The sequence below is a fragment of the Mustela erminea genome, chromosome 1 (genome assembly GCF_009829155.1).
Source record: "Mustela erminea isolate mMusErm1 chromosome 1, mMusErm1.Pri, whole genome shotgun sequence".
In the NCBI taxonomy this organism is placed as follows: domain Eukaryota; kingdom Metazoa; phylum Chordata; class Mammalia; order Carnivora; family Mustelidae; genus Mustela; species Mustela erminea.
The window spans coordinates 96,118,884-96,140,837 of NC_045614.1; the positions used below are offsets into that span (position 1 = coordinate 96,118,884).

The 21,954-nt window shown below is 46.0% G+C and overlaps 1 non-coding gene across 1 annotated transcript; it reads right to left on the bottom strand.

Moving 5' to 3' along the window:
- Positions 1–2,656: 2,656 nt before the first annotated feature.
- LOC116581121 lies at positions 2,657–2,795 on the bottom strand. Its single transcript, XR_004281900.1, has one exon. It is a non-coding gene; the product is annotated as a U4 spliceosomal RNA (small nuclear RNA).
- Positions 2,796–21,954: the final 19,159 nt, after the last annotated feature.

A 21,954-nucleotide genomic window follows, 5' to 3' on the forward strand; every position in this document is an offset into this window, starting at 1 on the left:
AGAAGATAGATTGTAGAAATTATTCAGAGTATAATACAAAGAGATGTTAGGAAATGGGAATGATGCAATGAGAAGGTCTAACATATAGACAACTGGTTTCTAGAAGAAACGAATGGAAAACATGAAAAAGAGAGATTATTAAAAGATAAAGCACCTGAGAAATTTCCCAGAATTGATGAAAAATATAAATATTTTGATTCAGAAATCAGAATGAATCCCAGGATGAAAACAAATAAAAATAAATAAATAAATTCACCCTACCTTCTTTTTAGGGAAACTGTAGGAGATCAAAGATATACTATAGTAAAGGAAAAAAAAAGGCTATAGTAAAAGTATCCAGGAGAGCCTGGGAGGCTCAGTCAGTTGAGCATCCAATTCTTGATTTTGGCTCAGGTTGTGATCTCAGGGTTGTGGGTTGTACTGTGTGCTGGGCATGGACCCTGCTTAGGATTCTCTCTCTACCTCTCCCTCTGCTACTCCCCCTTTCTACTCCCTCACACTCTCTCTTTCCCTCTCTCTCAAAAAAAAAAGAGTATCTGTGTATCCAGAGAGCAACCCAGATGAACAACCAATGGCTGAAGGCAATAGGTGAAATGGATAAATAAATATTGTACATCAGTACATGAACTACTCAGAGCTAGAAAGAAATGAGAGCTCAAGTCATGAAAAGACATGGAGGAAACTTAAATGCATGTTACTAAGTGAAAGAAGCCAATCTCGAAAAGGCAACATACTGTGTGATTCCAAGTAGTAAATGACATTCTGGAAAAATGCAAAAAAAAAATCTGCAAAACTATGGAGATAGTAAAAAGATCAGTAATTGGCAGGGGTTACTGGGGAGAGAAGGATGAAAAGGTGACACACAGGATTTTTAGGAGAGTGAAACTATTCTATATGATCCTATAATGGTAGATATATAGCATTATACATTTGTCCAAATCCATATAATGTACAACACCAAGAGTGAATCCCGATGAAATCTGAGTGATAATAATGTTAATATAGATTCATTGATTCTAACAAATGTACCAGTCTGGTATGGGATGTTTGATAGAGTCTGTGTTCAGGTGTCAGGGGGATCTTTTATTGTTCCCAGACCCAACGTGGAGGGGTTCCCTGCACAAAACACCAGGCAATACTTGGATACCAGCAGGGTGTCCAAAAATCTAACTCAATTCTGACACTATTTACCCAGAGATAGCGTGAGATTCCACAGGTAAGGGATCAGTCCTACAAGATTGCCCCCACCTCCCAATTGGACACAAGTCGCAAGCCCCAGGCTATCACCATGCTTCTGCCCTACTGGCTACAGACTGGAGATTCCAACAACCTCCTCCTTAGGTTGGGTTAACTTGCTAAAGCAGCTCACAGAACTCAGGGAAATACTCACTTATGTTTTCCAATTTGTTAAAGGATATGATAAAGAAAAAGATATGATAAAGAAAAAGCTATGATAAAGATTATGAATCAATAGTCAGATGAAGAGATACATAGGGCAAGTTCCCCCAAAAAGGAGTTTCTGTCCTTGTGGAGCGTGGGGCCTGGTCTGGTGGCATGTGGAAACATATGATTCCCCGAGCGTGGAAGCTCTCTGAAAGAAAGAAAGAAAGAAAGAAAGAAAGAAAGAAAAGCTGTCTTCTTGGGTTTTTATGAAGGTTTCATTACATAATCATGATTGGCTAAGTTATTGGCCATTGGCTGATCCCGCCTTTAGCCCCTCTCTCCCTGAAGGTCAAGGATGGGACTGAAAGTTCCAACCATTTAATCCCAAGGTTTGTCCATCTAGCAATCAGACTCTGACCTTGGGTGGAGTCCAAAAGTCACCTTCAGTAATAAGATATCCATTTCACTTTTATGGCTCTGAAGCATTTTCAAGAACTGTGGAGGAAGACCAAATACATCTGAGAAATATAGGACTAAATACACATTTCTTATAATCATTGTATCATAGGAGGTAGATAGAAATTTTCTGTACTTTCCACTCAATTCTGCTCTGAATCTAAGACTACTCTAAAAAGTGAAGTCTATTAAAAAAAAAAAAATCAACCTGAAGGCAGTGGGGGAAACCTACCCAAACATCCAGAGAGAAAAAACAAACAGCTAGCAAAAGAACAATAATTACTGGACAGCAAACGTCTAAAAACAAAATAGCACTTAAAAAAATTATTTTATTTATTTATTGTGTTTTTTTATTTTTTTCTTTTTAAGAGTTTATTTATTTATTTGACAGAGAAAGATACAGCGAGATAGGGAACACAATCAGGGGGAGTGGGAGAGAAAGTAGGCTTTCCAGTGAATGAGGAAGCCCAATGCGGGCCTTGATTCCAGGACAGTGGCTGGGATCATGACCCGAGCCAAAGGCAGATGCTCAACCAACTGAACCACCCAGGTGCCCCTGTCTTGGTTAATCTTATACTTCCTGATATTTATTGGTTGAAATTCTGTAGGCCCCTTTTCATTCCAATTTATTTTTGCTTATGAGTAGAGAAAGGCAGGCTAAGATTTCTAAAAGTTTTACTTACAGCCTGGACCCTTCTCAGGAACTCTGGGTTGCTACTGAATATTACCACTGGAATGTCTAAATGAGCATTTCAAACTTATATGTCTCCAAATCAAGTTCTTGATTTAGTTCTTCCAATTTACTAGTCTTGCAGTCTTTCCTATTGCAGAAAATGACAATACCATCATTTTGGATACAGAAGCCAAAAACTTGGAAGCATCCTTCATTTTTCAATTAGCAATAATCGTGCCTCAGATAAACCTCGTTGGCTACAATACTGCCACCGCACAAAGCTCATCCTTCATATTTGAAAAATTTTCATTTAAGTAAACTCTATGGCCAATGTGGGGCTCAAACTCACGACCCTGAGATCAAGAATCACATGTGCCACTGACTGAGCCAGCCAGGTGCCCCATGCATCCTTCCTGTTTTCTGTACGTCATGTCCTGTTCACCAGGGACATGCCCATGTCTACCTTTCAAAATATATCTACAATCTAACCGCTTCTCATTACTTCCGCACTGGTCCAAGTCTCCATTATCTTTCACTTGGATCACTGCAGTAGGCTCTTTAACAATCACATGTGGTAGGCGCACAATACGTAGTTACTGAATTTGTACATGGAGCAGTGGCCAGATACAGGTTCTCATTGGCTCTCTAGTGTTTCGTGGTTAAACTTGCCTTGCCATATTTTGGAGAGAGAGTGGGAAGAAGTAATATTTGGGCAGCAAGTACCGTGGGCTCCTGGAGACAATGGGGGAAGTTGAAACAAACATGACAAATGCAGGAGAGAGGAGTTAGTGGAATCAGAGCTTTGAGTGGAAATCAGCAAAGGCACTCCCAGGCACTGAGTGCCCGGTCCCTGCTGTTGTGATTGCCCATTCTTTCCCCATATAGAGATTGGGTGGATACCCTGTTTCCCTCTGCTGACCAGTCCATCCTGGGATCCTGTGAGGTGATCTTCAAGAAGTCCAGGCAGATGAATGACCTTTGCTGAACATCAGGTAAAGAGAACAGTTTTCCTTCTGAACTTTGGGGGTGGTGCATCCTGTGGTGGGAGGGAACGGAGCAGATGGGACAAGCTCCTGGAACTGGGGCCCCCATTGTCTCCAGGAGCCCACGGTACTTGCTGCCCAAATATTACTTCTTCCCACTCTCTCTCCAAAATATGGCAAGGCAAGTTTAACCACGAATCACTAGAGAGCCAAGGAAAGCACGGAGGTGTGGCCTGGCTTGGCATCCTTCCTCCTCCTTCTCTTGCGCTATCCCATTGTCCTTCAAAGTTTCCCGATAGGAGATCCAGCAGCTGCTTCCAACAGCTTAGGTCTTCTGCTTGCTTTGGGAGTCCTTCCTTCCAGAAGCTCATTCATTGTTCTTTGCCCTGACTCTTTTCAGTTATTCTTTCGGTGAACACCTAAAGCCTGTTTCCCTTTTCTCGGTCACCAGGGCCTCTTTTCCAGACTGGCTCATGGAGTATGGTTTGGGGAAAGTGCCTGGCTGGGTCTCCTACTTGTTGAGTTCAATTTCCTCCTTTGGGTATGTTTCAGCTTCCAACTGGGATCTTTGCCACAGCAATTATAACAACCACAATCTGCATGGAGGTTCTTAAAGCTATATAAGCAGACAAAAACCTGAAAGAAATTCTTCTTTTTTTTTTTTTTTTAAATATTTTATTTATTTATTTGACAGACAGAGATCACAAGTAGACAGAGAGGCAGGCAGAGAGAGGGGAAGAGAAGCAGGCTCTCTGCCCAGCAGGGAGCCTGATGTGGGGCTCAATCGCAGGACTCTGGGATCATGACCTGAGCCAAAGGCAGAGGCTTTAACCCACTGATCCACTCAGGCCCCAGAAAGGAATTCTTAAGAAAAGACAAGCAGTTATCAGAATTTCCACTTATCAGTACAGACCCAGAAACTCTGTACTCCCCTGCCCGTAACTGCTTGGTGAGAAGTATTTAACCAGCTTGACTGCTCTCGATAACCACACTGAAATCAGATATGCTGAAGGAAAGGGAAGTTTGCCTCACCCCTATCTTGCTCTTCTTCCAGCCTTCCCCATCCAGCCAGTAACACTGTTATTCACCTAGCTGTTTGAGAGAAAAAAACGAGAAGTTTGCCCTTATTGTTCCCTATCCCTCACCCTTCATCTTTTCTATCAATAAGGCCTGTTGCCTCTACAACATATGCCCAGAATCTACCTTGTCTCCCCCACTTACTGACAATCATCTTCATCTTGGGCAAGTTCAGTGTCTGCTAACTGGTTTCCCTGCTCACTCTTGTCCTGCTACAGGCTACCAACCTCGCAGCAGCCCTAGCCGTCTTTCAAGGACGAGCCAAATCCCCTTTCACATCACTCCAAATGCTCCCACTGAACTTTTGAAATTTTGATTCTCTTCGAACTTCTCTTGTTCCTCCTTCTCTTCTTCCTTCTCTTCCTCCTCCTCCTCTTCCTCCTCCTCCTCCTCCTTTTTCTCTGGGATTGTGCACTGTGGCGGGAGGGGCAAAGTGAGAGAGAATCTTAAGCCGACTCCCCATTGAGCACTGAGCCCAGCAAAGGGCTGGATCTCATGACCCTGAGATCATGACGTGAGGTGAAATCAAGAGTCAGGGGCTTAACTACCTGAGCCACCCAGGTGCCCCTGATTCATTTCTAACTTCTTACCATGGTAACTGTGGGTCCAGCCTTTCTCTCCCATCATGCATCTACTGCTCTCTCCCTCAGCCACATGGCCTTGTTGGTTCCTTCAGTGTGTCAAGCTTGCTCCTGTCTCAGTGCCACAGGATTTGTTGTTGGCAATGCTTAAATTGCTCCATGAAGATTTCCTCATGGCTGGCTCCTTAGTATTTAGGCCTCAGCTCAGTACTGTTACCCTATAATGAAAACTTTCAAAACTCAGTGGCTTCAAAACAGCAGTCATTTATTTTGTTTATGTATCTGTAATTTGGGCAGGGCTTGATGGGAAAGATGCATTTTGGCTCCATGCAGCATCAGCTGGGGCAAATTACCCAAGAGTGGGGATCTGCTTCTGAGGTGGCTCACTCACATGGCTGGCATGTTGGTATTGGCAGTGATCCATGACTAAGGCAGGGTGGAGGCATGGGGGCCTTGGTTGTTCATGCAGATTGTCTTTCCTGACCTTAGAAGTCACAAAGCATCACTTCTGTTGTACTTTACTAGTTCAGCAAGTCAAAAGCCCTGTCCAAGTTCAAGTGGAGTGAACATGGACTCTACCATTTGAGGAGAGAGTGTCAGGGTTCATACAGAAATGGAAAGATTGCTCTTCTGGATAATTCTGGGTAATGCTATCTGCCACAGCTACGTCCTTAGTGTCACTCTCACTGAATACCCTGTATAAATTAGCTCTTCCTCCCCACTTCAAATAGCCATTATTTATCATTTTAGCCTCTGGTCCCTTCATAGTTCCTACCATTATCTTAAATTATCTTGAATGGGAGTTTGGGTGGCTTAGTCTGCTAGGCGTCTAACTCTTGGTTTTGGCTTAGGTCATGAGGTGGGGCTCTGCACTCAGCAGGGAGTGTGCTTGAAGATTCTCTCCCTCTGTCTCTCCCTCACTCCCACTTGTGCAAGCATGTGCATGGGCTCTCTCTTTCTCTCAAATAAATAATTCAAAAAGAAAACAAAAAGATCTTGTCTATTTATTTATTTGCTCGCTTTCAGCCTTACACAAGAATATCCGTCCTCTGAGAATAAGAGCCTTGCACAAAGAGAGGCAGACAGGAGGCTGACGTTCTAAGCTCTAGCAGTTGCAGTCACAGAGGTGATGGCTATTTAGAGATTACGTAAGTTTGGAGATGTTGGTTTTTAGACTGACTGACTATGAGGGATGAGGGGAGAAAGGAGGACATTGGGTTGCTTGTCCCTCTCAGATGGAGAAAGGGCATGGAACTGAGGGTGTGCCTGGCTCAGGGTTCCCTGACAGAGGTCATGCTGAGAACTATATCCTGGGGTGGTGGTGTTTGTGTGGGGAGACTGGCTAGATGCACACCGAATCCCTTTCCTCTTTTCCCCAAGCTTCCAGCCACATTCCCCAGCCCTCCTGCAGTTAGATGGCGACCAGGCGAAGCTGTGTCAGAGAAATGCAAGTGGAAGGTGATGTGGATCCCTCTCTGGGGTGGCCAACTGAATGCCACTCTGTAAGATTCGGCAGCCCCCTTTCCCTTCCCTGTAGGCTGTGTGTTAAGGATGACCGCATCACAGAGAGGGCAGGGCCGGGCTCTGAGCGATTATGTGGAGCACAGACCCACTCCCTCACCACCTTTCTTATTTTATGACACCAAATTTTTTTTTTAATTTTATTTATTTATTTGACAGAGAGAGATCACAAGTAGGCAGAGAGGCAGGCAGAGAGAGAGAGAGAGGAGGAAGCAGGCTCCCCACTGAGCAGAGAGCCCGATGCGGGATTCAATCCCAGGACCCTGAGATCATGACCCCAGCCGAAGGCAGCGGTTTAACCCACCGAGCCACCGAGGCACCCCTCAGTGTTTCTTCTTGCTGTTATTTAACTTCTTCCTCTGTTCTTTGTATTTTCTGCCAACTAAAACTCTCTAGCTTGATTAGCTTCAGGTTAACTTTTTTGGTAAGAAATATCTCAACGATGATGTACTTTATATTGCATCCCATCTGGAGGGACAACAATGTTAGGTTGTCCCACCTCTGGTCCTGTTACATTTGAAGACTGAGTTTACATGGTGGTTGTTAGAGTTCTTCATTGTAAAGGCACTTCCCTCTTTTGCAATTAGTATGTAAACTATGAGGTAACCCTTGGTCACCATTCTAATATTCTGTTCCTGAACAACATTTCATCTAATCTTTTAACATACCTTGTGGTTTCTTCCCTCAATTGTTTACATTTACTATTTTTTCTAGCATTTATTTAGCAACTGACTAGGTGCTGAGCACTCTTCTCAGGGTTCTACCTGTATTTTTTCCCTTTCTTTCTCTCTCTTCTTTTCTCTCCTTCCTTCTTTTTTCTTCTTTCTTTCTTTCCTGTGTATTTATTTATTTGAGAGAAAGAGAGAGAGGGCACACATGCGGGGTGGGGGGGAGGGTCAGGGGGAGAGGGAGAGAGAATCCCAAGCAGACTCTGAGCTGAGTGCATGGCCTGACTTGGGGTTTGATCTCACAACCCTGAGATCACACAACCTGAGAAGAAACCAAGAATCAGATTCTTAACCGACTGCACCATCCAGGCACCCTCTTTCTTTCTTTTAAAACAAGCTCTACACCCAGCATTGGCCTTGAACTCACCACACTGAGATCAAGAGCTAGCTGTATGCTCTTCTGACTGAGCCAGCCAGGTGCCCCTATATTTTCTTTTTTAATCATCACGATAACCCTATGAGAAAACTATTTTATTATTATTATTTTTATACTTTTAAAAAGTAAACTTGGGGACACCTGGGTGGCTCAGTGGGTTAAAGCCTCTGCCTTCAGCTCAGGTCATGATCCCAGGGTCCTGGGATCAAGTTCCGAGTCAGGCTCTCTGCTCAGCGGGGAGCCTGCTTCTCCCTCTCTCTCTCTGCCTTCCTCTCTGCCTACTTGTGATATCTCTCTGTCAAATAAATAAATAAAATCTTTTAAAAAATATTCTGTTAATTTTTATAACATTTTTTGAAGAATATTGACATGTTTGCAGCATTTGTGTTTTATCATCTCTTTAGAAAATTTAAATAGACTTTAATTTTTACCTATTGTCCTTTTTCTGGTTCAGGATCTCCTATTACCTTGAGTTGTTATGCCCCTTTAGGCTTTTCTTGGCTATGAGAGTTTCTCAGACTCTTCTTGATTTTGATGACCTTGGCAGTCTTTTTTTTTTTTTTTTAAGATTTTATTTGTTTATTTGACAGACAAAGATCACAAGTAGGCAGGGAGGCAGGCAGAAAGAGAGGAGGAAGCAGGCTCCCTGCCGAGCAGAGAGCCCAATGCGGGGCTCGATCCCAGGACCCTGAGATCATGACCTGAGCCGAAGGCAGAGGCTTTAACCCACTGAGCCACCCAGGCACCCACCCCACCCCCTTTTTTTTTAAAAAGATTTTATTTATTTATTTGGCAAAGAGAGAACTCAAGTAGGGAGAGTGGTAGGCAGAGGGAGAGGGAGAAGCAAGCTTGTGCTGGAGAGGAGCATCCTGATGAGGGCTTGATCCCAGGACCTGGTGTCATGACCTGAGTGGAAAGCAGACTCTTAATGACCAAGCCACTCAGGTGTCCCTCTCTCTTTTTCTTAAAGATTCATTTATCTATTAGAGAGAGAGAGAGAGAGAGAGAGAGAGAGAAGAGAGTGGGGGGAGGGGCAGAGGGAGAGGGAGAGAGAGAATCTCAAGCAGACTTCACACAGAGTTCGGATCCCCTGACCCGGGGCTAGATCTCATGACCCTGAAATCATGACCTGAGCCGAAACCAAGAGTCAGATGCTTAACTGAGTGCACAAACCAGCTGCCCCAACTTGATCTCAAAGTTTAGCTGTTATTAGTTACATCAGTGGTTCTCAACAGACAATGATTTTGCTCCCTAGATGATATCTGGCAATGCCTGGAGACATTTTTATTGTCCCAACTGTGGGAGCGTTACCAGTGTCTAGTGGGTAGAGGCCTGTGCTGCTGCTGACCACTGTGTAATGCATACCACTGTCTTCCACTACAAAGAATGATCGGATCCAAAATGTCATTGGTTCCACTTGTGTTCCCCTTTGTCCACTAGGTAAAAGCAGCTCTATTTCCTTCTGCTGATCAGGGTCAATTGCCTTTTCCAGTATGGTAACTCTTTCTTTCACTGGCAGGATGCTGGTAAGGAGCTGTAGCTTGCCATTCAAAGGGAACTTGTCCTGCCCCCTTGGGTACCAGAACCTCCCACCTTGCGGAGTTTAGAATTGCAGGCACAGGAAGCACAAACTGGGTCACAGGAGAGATGGTTAATGGGCCGCTCCTGCTTCCATGCTTTGGTTCCCAAACCCAGGAGGATGTTCTGTTCCGCTGCAGCTTACCTTTTCTGGCTTAGCTGTCGGGTGGTCTCTTGGCTGCCTATACTCCAGTCTCCCTTTGCGGCTCTCCTGCCCTGTCTTCTAACTCTGTCTCCCACTTGGATTAGTTTTGTCTCCTCAGACTGCCTTTAAGCTCCTGCCACCAGGTCTCTGGCTTCCCTCTCCCACCTCTGGGAGGCTTCATGAATTCCTCAGGCCCTCAGGAAGTTCCGACCAGCACTTGTATGAGATGCGAGTTCTAGTGCTCCGGAAGGGCTGCACAGACCTTTGCCCGGATAAAATGTCCTGAGGCTGTACGTTTACAAAGAACAGAGCAGACTTTTGGAGGAGGAACGCTTAGTGCTGAGTTAATCTATCTAATTTTGTTATATCAATGCTTTGGTTGGAATGGCATATTTTATAGAATATACTGTGAGCCCCGCCAGGGCTGGTTAGGGTTTTTTTTTGTTGTCATTGTTGTTTCTTTTGAATGGGTAATTATTCACAGTGTTCAAAGTTCAAAAGGCACAAAACAGTATTCAATGAAACGTTTCCCTCCTACCTCTATTTTCCAGCTGCCCAAATTCCCCTTTCTAAGCACAACAAATGTTTTCAGTTTTTCCAGATGCCATAACACACGCATTTATATTTGTTTAGCCACGTGGTAACATACTATACAATTGTTCAGAACCTGGTGTGTATGGTTTTTGAAAATCTAACAGTGTATTTTATAGCTTATTTCCTTATTCTATTTTTACTTTTACTTTGTTGTGTGTGTGTGTGTGGGGTGTTTGTGAATGTAGTAATTTATTTAACTAATCAACTAATTGATGGGTGTTCAGTTTTTTTTTTCTAAATGTCTGAGATTACAAACTGGTAATCTCAGGTATAGATTAGGTATAGGAGTCTATCTGTAAGATAATAGCTGAGTCAAAGAGTATTTACATCTGTCATGTGAATTTTTATTTTTTTTTTTGGACTATATTCCCTATGCTGTACTTTTCATCACTAAAACTTATTTATTTTATAACTAGAAGGTTTTATCTCTTTTTTTTTTTAAAGATTTTATTTATTTATTTTACAGAGAGAGATCACAAGCAGGCAGAGAGGCAGGCAGAGAGGGAGATAGAGGGAAGCAGACTCCCCGCTGAGCAGAGAGCCCAATGCCGGGACTCGATCCTAGGACCCCGAGATCATGACCTGAGCCGAAGGCAGCGGCTTAACCCACTGAGCCACCCAGGCACCCGAAGGTTCTATCTCTTAATCCCCTTTATCTGTTTCATCCATACCCCGACCCACCTACCTTTCGGCAACAACCAACTGCTTCTCTGTATTTAAGAGTCTGTTTTCTGGTTTGTTTGTTTGTTTTTTAGATTCCACATATAAGTGAAATCATGTGGTATTTGTCTTTTTCTGTCTGAATTATTTCACTTAGCACGGTATCTTCCTTCCAAATCACCTTCCTTAGAGACTGTACAAATTAGCCTTCCGCTCTCAGTGTCCATTTCTCCAGAGGTTTACCCACACAAGGTGTTAGCAAACCTTTTTAATCTTTGCCAGTATGAAAAGACAAAGTTAGTATCTCAGTGTTTTCTTTTTTAAAAGATTTTATTTATTGGGGCACCTGGGTGGCTCAGTGGGTTAAGTTGCTGCCTTCGGCTCAGGTCATGATCTCAGGGTCCTGGGATCAAGTCCCGCATCGGGCTCTCTGCTCAGCAGGGAGCCTGCTTCCTCCTCTCTCTCTCTGCCTGCCTCTCCGTCTACTTGTGATCTCTCTCTGTCAAATAAATAAATAAAATCTTTAAAAAAAAAAAGATTTTATTTATTTATTTGAGAGAGAGAGAGAGAGCATGAGAGAGAAAGAGAGCACACAAGCGGGGTGTGGGGGGTGTGGACGGAGAGGGAGAAGCAGACTCCCCACTGAGCAGGAAGCCCAATGCAAGACTGTAACCAGATTTGAGACTTGATCCCAGAACCCTGGAGTCATGACCTAGGTGGAAGGCAGATGCTTAAAGCCTGAGCCAAGCAGGCATCCCCTCAATGTTGTTTTGTGTTAATAATAGCCATATGAAATTGCTGGATTTTTACGTAAAAATAATTGTTGAATATCAGCAATTTTTGTGGTTTCTTTGTGAGATGGAGAATTAATTAATTAATTAATTAGTTTTAGAGAGAGAGAGAGGCATGTGCACGTGGACATACATACATACACACACATAGGGTGGGAAGAGGGAGAGGAAGGAGAAAGAGAATCTTAGGTGGGCCCCATGCCCAGCATGGAGCCCAACTTGGGCTCTGTCTCATGACCCTGAGATCATGACCTGAGCTGAAATCAAGAGTCGGATGCCCAACCAACTGAACCACCCAGATGCTCCCTTTTTGGCCTTTCTAATCTTATCTCATCTTATCTATTTATTTGTAAAGAGTTTATTTATTTGAGTGAGAATGAGAGAGAGAAAGAATGAGAGAGATCACAAGTAGGCGGGAAGGGTAGAGGGAGAAGCAGACTCTCGGATGAGCCAGGAGTCCCATGTGGGACTCAATCCCAGGACTCCGGGATCATGACCGGAGCTGAAGGTAGACGCTTGACTGACTGAGCCACCCAGGTGCCCCTATCTTATTTTATTTTTTATTGAAATATAATTAACTTTTTAATTTAATGCATCTTGTAGATTTTTCCACATTGGCACATATAGATTTGCCTCTAACTTCAATGGCTACACAATCTTTCACTGGATAAATGCATCATAATTTATTTAACTCTTCCTCTGTTGGTGGACATTTAGGCTGTTTCCATCTTTGACAAGACTGCCCCAAACCTTCTTATTCATGAGTCTTTGTGCAAATGGGCAAGTATATCTTTAGGATAAGCTCCTAGGTGCACCTGAGTGGCTCAGTGAGTTAAGCCTCTGCCTTTGGCTGAGGTCATGATCTCAGGGTCCTAGGATGGAGTCCTGCATTGGGCTCTCTGCTCAGCAGGAAGCCTGCTTCCGCCTCTCTGCCTACTTGTGATCTCTCTCTGTCAAATAAATAAATAAAATATTAAAAAAAAAAAAAAAGGCGAAGCTCCTAGAAGTAGAATTGCTGGGCCAAAAAATAGGTGCATTTTAAGATTTTAAGATTTTGATTGATATTGACTAACTATTCAGATAACAGGTCGAATTAGCTCTCCTGGGAGGAACTGAGTGAAGTCCTTCCTAGTCCTGTCCTGCGACTCATCTGGCATTCCGAAGGACTCACCCTTTTGGACATTTGGTCTCACTTGACAATATAGGTCTGAAGCTGTCTCTCATTGACACAATGTTTCTAAAATTACATTTTATTTTATAGAATGGATGCACCACAGTCTATTTAGTCATCTCCCTATTGTTGGATCTTTATTGAGTTAAACAGATTTAAGTAGCTAATCTTGCAAAGAGCCTTTTGGTGAACAGGTCATCTCATGTTTTTGTCAAGTAGTTGCCCAAGAAAATAATAATGGCTGACACTTAGTGCACACTTGCTATGAACCAGGCCCTGCTCTAAACCCTTTGTGATGTATTTTCTCAAAAAGCCTATGAGTTGGATATCATTATTATTAGTTTAATTTTTTAGATGTGAAAGCTCAGGCATACAGGTAAAAGATATTTCTGGGGCCCTGGACCTGAAAAGGGATGTCAATCTAGCAGCACCTGTCAATCTAGCGGGACCTGACTAGCTCAGTTGATAGAGCATACTCTTGTTCTTGGGGTTATGAGTTTAAGTTCCACATTGAGCATGTAGAGTTTACTTAAAGAAAAGAAAACCCAAACAAACCCAGTCAGTCTAGCTCCAGTCGGTGGTCTCAGATGGAGACATTTGGCTTAAAGTGTAACCACATTTAAAAATGAGATGTTGTCGGATGTGAGGGCGATCTGGCTGCGACATCTGTCACCCCATTGATCGCCAGGGTTGATTCGGCTGATCTGGCTGGCTAGGGGGGTGTCCCCTTCCTCCCTCACCGCTCCATGTGCGTCCCTCCCGAAGCTGCGCGCTCGGTCGAAGAGGACGACCTTCCCCGATAGAGGAGAGGACCGTTCTTCGGTCAAGGGTACACGAGTAGCTGCGCTCCCCTGCTAGAACCTCCAAACAAGCTCTCAAGGTCCATTTATAGGAGAACATAGGGTAGTCAAGCTTCCAAGACTCCAGACACATCCAAATGAGGCGCTGCACGTGGCAGTCTGCCTTTCTTTAAAAAAAAAAAAAAAAAAAAAAAAAGAGATGTTGTCAAATTATTCTCCAGTCCCACTAGAGTGAAGGTGAAAAGGCCCTTTTTCCTCCAAGCAGGGTATCTTTTTCATCCCCATATCCTGGGTGTAGGGGATATGAAAATGAAATACACCCAGCAGAAGGTGCAGCATGAAGCAGGTGGGTGCCCTGAACTGGTGAGCGAAAGGATGGCTGGCTGGCTGGCTGGATGAAGGGGGGCAGACAGGTGTGGAGCGAGGGTGCCTGGGTACATCAGAAGAACCATAGCCCAGAGTGGTCCTGCCTTGAAAACTCATTCACTTAATACAGTGTGAAGTGTTAATTTTTCTGCTCTTACCGCAGCTAGCTGCCTGGCCCTCCTTGCCCCTTCTTTTAGGTCTGAAGTGTCTCCCTCTGAGAAGCCTTCCCTAACCATGCGGTAGGAAGAATCCTCACCTCACTCGACAGCTCCTTATTCCTCCACCTCTGCTGTCTTCCCCGTTGTATTTATCCCTCCTGACGTCTCTCTACTTCGGTCTTGTTTATTGCCAGTCTTCCCTGCCTTCCCTCGCCGCCCTCACAACAGAATAGAAAGCTCACAAGGGAAGGGGTTTTGTCTGTCTGGTTCACTCATGTATCCCCAGTGCCAAGGACATTTCCCAGCATTAGCAGGCGCTCAATCAGTATTTGGTGACTATGGCATTTATTATTCACTGTTCCAGGAATTGAAGGTGCAGCGGCCAGCGAGGCAGAGACCTGCCCCCAGTGCCCGGCATGCATCCTGCTGTCAGTAGCATCCGGAGAGCTTCTCCCCTGGGTTGGGCTTTTTCTAAGGAAGTGTGACCTGCAGAGCCGCTCCCCCGGCCCGGCTCCGCCCCCGGCGGCCAGGCCTCCCCACAGCGCCCCCTGGCGGGCATCATTGGCCGGGCGTCCCTGCGGCGTGAGTGCGCCCCTAGTTCGGCGGAGCGCAGGACCTCTTCCCCACCCCCCCTCAACCCCAGCTGCGGCGCTGGGAACCCCGGGAGCTCCCGGCCAGTTTCCTCCCGACCTTCAGACACTTCTGCTTTTGCCGGGAGCGAGAAGAGGAAGGAGGGCAAAGGGAGGGCGGAGCGCCCGGCGAGGCCGGCGGGGAAGAGGAAGGGAGGTCGGGGTTCGGACGTCTTCTCCCACGGCGTCATCCGCAAGATGTGGCTTTTCAAGTGCGAGTTCCCCTGTTTTGGACGGCCTGGCTTTGCCCCGAGCCCAGCTCAGGTCTCATCTTCTGCCCCTTCTCCGCGCGGGAGGCGAGGGGCGGCGAGGTCAGAAGGCAGTGGCGAGGGCCGTGCCAGTGTCCCAGGGACCCGACGTCCCTCGGTCCTGAACTGGGGTTTGGGGGTCAAAGCAGTTGGTGTCTCGGTGTTTGGGGTCCAGCTCCACGGTCCACGGGCACCAGGCGCGTCCCGTCAAGCGCCCAGTGGGTGCGCGTCCTGCCCCGCGACCTGCGGCAGCCGGAGGAGATGTTAGGGCGCCACCTGGCGGCTGCAGCCCGCCGCCCAGACTTGCCTTTGGGGTCACTTGGCGGGGGGATCCAGGTGTTGGGCGTCTCCTTCCTGGCCCGCCCCTAACAGAGGATCCCCAGTCCATTTCACTTAGTGGTCGGGGGCCTGGATCACTGGAAATGTGCAGGGTGCGGCAGGATAAGTTTTGAAGAACTGAGGAATGACAAAACAGAATAGGTTCCCCCCACCCCAGAAAAGTATCTTTTTTTTTTTTTAAGACTTTATTTATTTGTCAGACAGAGATCACAAGCGGGCAGGGAGGCAGGCAGAGAGAGAGAGAGGAGCTGGGATCATGACCTGAGTTGGAGGCAGAGGCTTTAACCTACTGAGCTACCCAGGCGCCCATAAAAACAGGATAGTTCTTTTTTTTTTCTTTTTTCAGGATAGTTCTTGATAATGGAACTCGTTTATTTGCCTTTGTGGATGGTGTAGAGACCCTCCCTCCTCTGCAGTCCGTTCCCCCCTCCCCTCCCACCCCGCACCCCATCTATATTGTTCCTTTTATTCTGGTTTTGAAAGGGCATGTGTGAGTATGAAAAGAACGCTTTAAAAATAAAGAAGGGGCGCCTTGGTGGCTCAGTTGGTTAAGTGTCAATCTTTGATCTTCGGCTCAGGTCATGATCCCAGAATCCTGGAATCCAGTTCTGCATTGGGCTTCCTGCTTAGCGGGGAGTCTGTTTTCTCCCTCTCCCTCTCCCCCTGCTTATGTTTTCTCTCATAAACAAACAAATAAATAAAATATATATTTTTTAATTTAAAAAGATTTTATTTTTTTGACAGACACAGTGAGGAAAGGAACACAAGCAGGGGGAGTGGGAGAGGGAGAAGCAGGCTCCCCCCCTGAGCAGGAAGCCCGATGTGGGTCTCAGTCCCAGGACCCTGGGATCATGACCTGAGCTGAAGGCAGATGCTTAAGGACTGAGCCACCCAGATGCCCCCCAACTTTTTTTTTTCCCTAAGGGGCTTTGCCTGAGGTTTTTCAGTGCTCTTTTTGCATAATGTGATGAATTTTTTTGGTCCTTTTTGCTCTTACAAGGTTCTTGCCCACTCAAAGAATTTTATTTTATTGGTAGGTTTACCTTGTTTTACTAGTATTCATTGTTATCATGCTTGAGCCCCTTTTTCAGTTGATTTGAGTTACAAAGGGCCATATGAGGGATGGGCCAAAGTTTGTGCGGTCTACTCCCCTAATTTAGTTAGGGATGTCCAGTCTCAGAAGTCCAGGTCCTAATAGTAGCAAAGTTATGCTGTCCTCATTTTCTACCTTACATGGTACATGACTGTAATTGTTTGTTTCCTAATAAACACATGAAAATACCCAGTTCAACAGTTCTACCAATGTCATGCCCTAAAAAACAGGTATTCTCTTTCTGAGAGCTGACAATCTGGGTATGTCATGTAGTTTATTCAGGCAGCCTGTGGCTGGGAAGAGTGGACAAGTCTGGGTCCAGAAGCTGAGGTTCCCAGTGATTCCTGCTCAGAGGCCCCAGGTAATTGTCTTGTGTGGTGGTTTCCAGGGTTTTGGAGTTCATGAACCTGGGAAGTATCCCCTATAGTTACTGGGGAAACAGGATAGTCTTGTTATTGCTTTGGCACATCGGGACATTAGCAAAAGCCAATTCTATGATCAGTTCAGAAAAGAAGGGGGCATTTTAACAACAGCAATCTCTAAATGGAAGTTTTTCTCATTTCACTGAGGGCTGGTGGGGCAAGAAAGGACACCATGGGTTCTGCTGGACATCTGGGAGCCCTGGCTGGTTCCCTTTACAAGGGACTGGCTGCTACAAGAACCTTGAGGCCTTGGTGACCAAAGAGGGACATCCACTTGGGAATGTAAGTCTGAAAACAGAGACTTCACAGTATCAAGTTCAGCATTTCACCTCTCTGGTCTGTGGCTGGTCACCATCTCTGGACTCTGGGACTTTGGGGGACAGATCTCTGTCATTGCATTTCCCACATTGTTCTGTAGTTCTGACTGTCCACCCAAGGGCTAACTGGTTAAAGATGAGAACCTCCACAGATCTGACTGCTTGGTTGTCCAGCACAGTGTCCAACACTCAGCAAGTGCTTATGAAATGCTTATTGCCAGAATGAATTACACTCGCTTTCACCCTTTTGTCTTTTCAATTAAATAATTAAGGAAGTACTCATTGTAAGCTACTTTAAAATGAGAGGGGAAATGGCTAATTTCATGCTGAGAGAGGAAAAATATTTGCTAGTTTCCCCACAGGCTACTTTATAGCCACTTGATTTCCTTTAGGTTGTGTATTTTCTGTTGGCCAATCTATACTCCACAAAACAGAGGTCCTGCCTTTCACTCTCCCACAGCCTCACTGCATGTTTGGAGAGGGAGAGGTTATAACAGTATTGCTCAGTGGACCTCTGACCAACGGAATCAGAGTCGGTGGAGGGTGGGGGTGAGGTCTGAAGGTTGGTTTTTGTTTGTTTTTTTAATCAGTTTTACCAGCGATCCTAATGTGTATCAGGGACTGAGAACCGGTAACCTAGAAGCATCTCTTGGTGCTCTAGCAGCTGAGAGTGAGGAAGGGATGAAGTAGGTAGACATCGTGCTTGAAGAAGGGCGATGGGTTTGCAGGACTCGTCCCCATCTTGTTGTGGTTTAAGCCCTTGGTTTTATCTTTTGTAAAGGGGAGGATGATGATGGCTGTCCATAGGATTGTTGTTGGGGTTATCTGAGTGCCTGGCACTGAGTTAGTGCTTGTGATGGTCATTTTATTTATTTAACTTTTAAAGTAGGCTCCATGCCCAATGTGGGGCTTCAATTCATGACTCTGAGGATCAAGAGTCATACGCTCAGGGTGCCTCTCAGGCTCAGTTGAAAGAGCATGCGACTCTAGATCTCAGGGTCATGAGTTTGAGCCCTCCACATTGGACATAGAGATTACTTATAAACAAACAAACAAACAAACAAATAAAAACCTTAAAAATAAATAAATAAATAAATATATTTTTGAAGAAAAAAGTCACATGCTCTACCACCTGAGTCAGACAGGTGCCCCTGCGATGGTTATTTTTATGTGTCACTGGTCTAGGCTATGATACCCAGTTGTTTGGTCAATCACCAGTCTAGATGTTGCTCTCTCATTATTTTTCAGATGTGACTGGCATCAAAATTAGTAGACTTTGAGTAAAGCAGATTATGTTCCAATAATGTGAGAGAACCTCTAAAGAGTTGAAGGCTTCAGAAGAAAAGACTGAGGTCCCCTGAAGAGGAAGGAATCCTGCTTCTAGACTGCCTTTGGACTTGAGCCTGGAACACCGACTCCTACTGCAGTGTCCAGCCTGTTGGCATGCCTTGCAGTTTTCAAGATTTCAGACTGGCCAGCTCCCATCATTGCATGAGCCAATTCCTTAGTCTCTCTCTCTCTCCTTCTGCTCTAGAGAACTTTGACCAGGGCTCAATGAATGGCGGCTGCCGCTTTTGTCCTCTAACTCGGCAGTGGCTCGAGCTGGTTTGGGTTAATAAGGCCATGGCTTTACAGGTCAGAGCAATGGGCATTATTGTAAGGAAGTGGTAGCAGTGAGCTCCCATTGTAGCATTCCAGAGTGTGAAGTCAGATGCAGCGATAAATGCTTGGTGCAGAAATCCTTGTCTCCTTCTTCATCTGAAATACAGAGACTTCCTTCAGGAGGGGAATCCTATGGCACATGGCACAGAGGCCCAGACCCAGGGTCTGGAGGCTTGGCTTTGGCATCTGGCTGTGTCACCAACTTACTGTGTGACCTTGGGCAAGCCTCCCCTGTCTTCTCTGGTTTTTGGTTTCCTGAGGGACTTGGGCTGGGCAGTGTGGAAGGAGCTTTCTGTTTCAGAGCCTCTGAGTCTAGAGTTTCCTCTGGTGCTTCGACTTGCAAAGCAGGTTTCCCCGCCAGTTTGTTTGTTTACCTGTTGGAGTTTGGTTTCTGCTTCCTAAGTGGTTGCAGGTTGGGCCACTTGTATTTATGCTCAAGAGAGAGGCCACAGGGCTCAATCGTGGCTGTCCTATCCTGGCTTGAGACCTCACGCCGAGCCATCCCTGTGCTCTTAGGGGCAAGGAGGCTCCAGAACATGGACTAGCCAGGCTCCTACAAGGTCTCTGCTGCTGGAGTTTCCTTCCACGTCTGCTCAAGCACACCACACCTTCCTTCCCCTGCCAGCGTGCTCTGGAGAGGTCAGAGACCACACACAGAGGACCTAATGCTCTTCTACAAACACACATGTGAAAGAAATATCACAGCTGTGGTTCTCTTCAAGTGATTGCGATTCTGACTAATCTCCACCCCGCTGGATGTCAGGGGCCAGACCTTACTGCCAAGTTGTTTGCTGTCCCAGGCTGCATGGTCCACTTGGCCTGGCATCACTGGTGTTGGAGTGCGGTGCTGGCCAAGCTGGGAGCCTCAGGGGAGCCTGTGGCTATTCCCTCCCATCATCTGTCTCCTCCCCAGGGCATCCTCAGGAAAACCTGCTGACACTCAGGTCCACCAAGCCTTTCCTGTCTGTGGGTGAGGGTAGGCAGCTCTAACCTTGACTTCAGTCTCCATCTGCAGAATGCAAGACCTCAACTTGCCGCAAAACCACCCAGTCCCCTCCGTGCTGCCTGCCGGAGTTGCCAGGAAAGTGTTCAGAGAGCTCACGTGGCTCTCACCTTGGTCTGCTCTGTACTGCCCCGCCCCCTTGTGGAATTTTGTTGCCTTGTGAAGTCGTTGGAGGGTGGCGGCTCCTCACTGTCCTGGCTGTGAGGCTCTTCTCCTTTCCAGGGGCATCTGCAGGGCTGGCAAAACTGCAGTCCTTGAGGATCAGAGGGACCACACCGTTGTGAGTCTCCCTGCCGCCGCCGGACTGTGACCTCCCCTTGTGTCAGGGTGGCATCTGGTGACGTGGGCACAGATGTAGCCCTGCTTGTGGCCAGAGGCTCTTAGAACCCTCTTGAGGAGGACTTCTGTCTCAGCTCGTGGCTGCAGGGGACCCCAACATATATCCCTGATGAGCTAACTTCTCACACAGTCCCCACATGTTAGATAGGACACTGCTGGTAGCAGTGATGGAAACTCAAGTTGCTCATTTTTTTTTCTTTTTTAAGGAAACTTATTACTTTATATTACCGAAAACTCATGGCAAGTCTTCAAGTATGGCTGGAACCAGGAGCTCAAAAAATGTGGTCAGAACTCAGTCCCTCTTCTGTGCTGTTTTCTTTTGTGTTGGCTTCACTCAGGCTGACTGTTTCCACTTGACTGACCCCAAAAGTTTCAGGCTTCTGTCTTCCTTATAGCTATCAGTCTCGGTGCAAAGGGATCTTTTCTTTGTCTTTAGTCCCTGTAAAAGTTCTAAAATTTGGTCTCCCCGGCTTAATGTATTGCCTGCCGCTGAAGATGGGGTGAAACAGACCTCCTCTCCCATGAGACTGGAGGTGGCCCCATATCAGTGAGTGGCGTAAGAGTGAGGGAAGATCATTCTCCCAAGAACAAGGAGGTTCCCTTAGAAGAAGGAAGGAGAAGAGATGCAGGTAGAAACAAAGTTTCAGGTGTGTGCCTCACCAGTCACATCCGCATCCCTGCAGGGAGAACACTTGAGGCTCACGCTGGGCTCCCGGCTGCAGCTAGATGCCCAGACAGGAGAGGTGAGAGGATCCATCAGGTAAGAGGCCCAGGTAGCAAAGGCTGTGAGGGTTCAGAGGGGAGGGTGAGTGTTTGGATTGCAGCAGTATCCTCAAGCAGTGCTTCTCTAATTTTAATATGCATGAGATCACCTAGGGTCTTGTTAAGACGGAGATTCCAATTCCAAGTCTTAGAGCAGTGGTTTTCAAGGAGGGCTGATTTTGGTCCCCCAGGAGACACTGGGCAGTGTCTGGAGACATTTTTGGTTGTCACAACTGAGGGAGGAAACCTCTGGCGTCTAATGGGTAGAGACCACTGTTAAAGAACAAAAATTCAACCGAGTAAGTATGGAGATCTAATTAGCTTTATTAAGTGATTCATGCACTAGGCAGCATTTCTTCCAGCAAGCAGAGGGGAGTTCTGGGGCTTGTGCAACATGGAGAGTTTTTATGGAAGGATGGTGGCATAAGAAATTATTAGTGAATGAAAAGAAAGGATTGTTCACAACAAAGTTAGCTTCCCTTACAGAGAAAGACAGGGGGTGTTTTTAAGATTTTATTTATTTGTCAGAGAGCAAGCACAAGCAGGGAGAGCTACAGGCAGAGGGAGAAGCAGGCTGCCCATTGAGCAAGCAGCCCAATGTGGGACTCCATCCCAGGACTCTGGGATTAAGACCTCATCTGAAGGCAGAGGCTTAACCAACAGAGCCATCCAGGGATACCAACAGGGGATCTTATGATGTGGATTATCTCATCATCCTTTGCGGGCTGGAGAAGGCCTGTGTGACAGATTACCTCATTGATTCTTATCAGAGAATTCCTGACTGACTGGTTGGGACTTAGATTTCTGGGGGAGATTGAGACTACAGTTAGGTTAGGTAGTGAGCCCCGTGTTTGGTGACTTGGCTTCATCCAAGTGATGTCATTTTGGGCCTGTGGTTTTCTTTTTTTTTTTTTTTTAAGATTTTATTTATTTATTTGACAGAGAGAAATCATAAGTAGATGGAGAGGCAGGCAGAGAGAGAGAGAGAGAGGGAAGCAGGCTCCCTGCTGAGCAGAGAGCCCGATGGGGGACTTGATCCCAGGACCCTGAGATCATGACCTGAGCCGAAGGCAGTGGCTTAACCCACTGAGCCACCCAG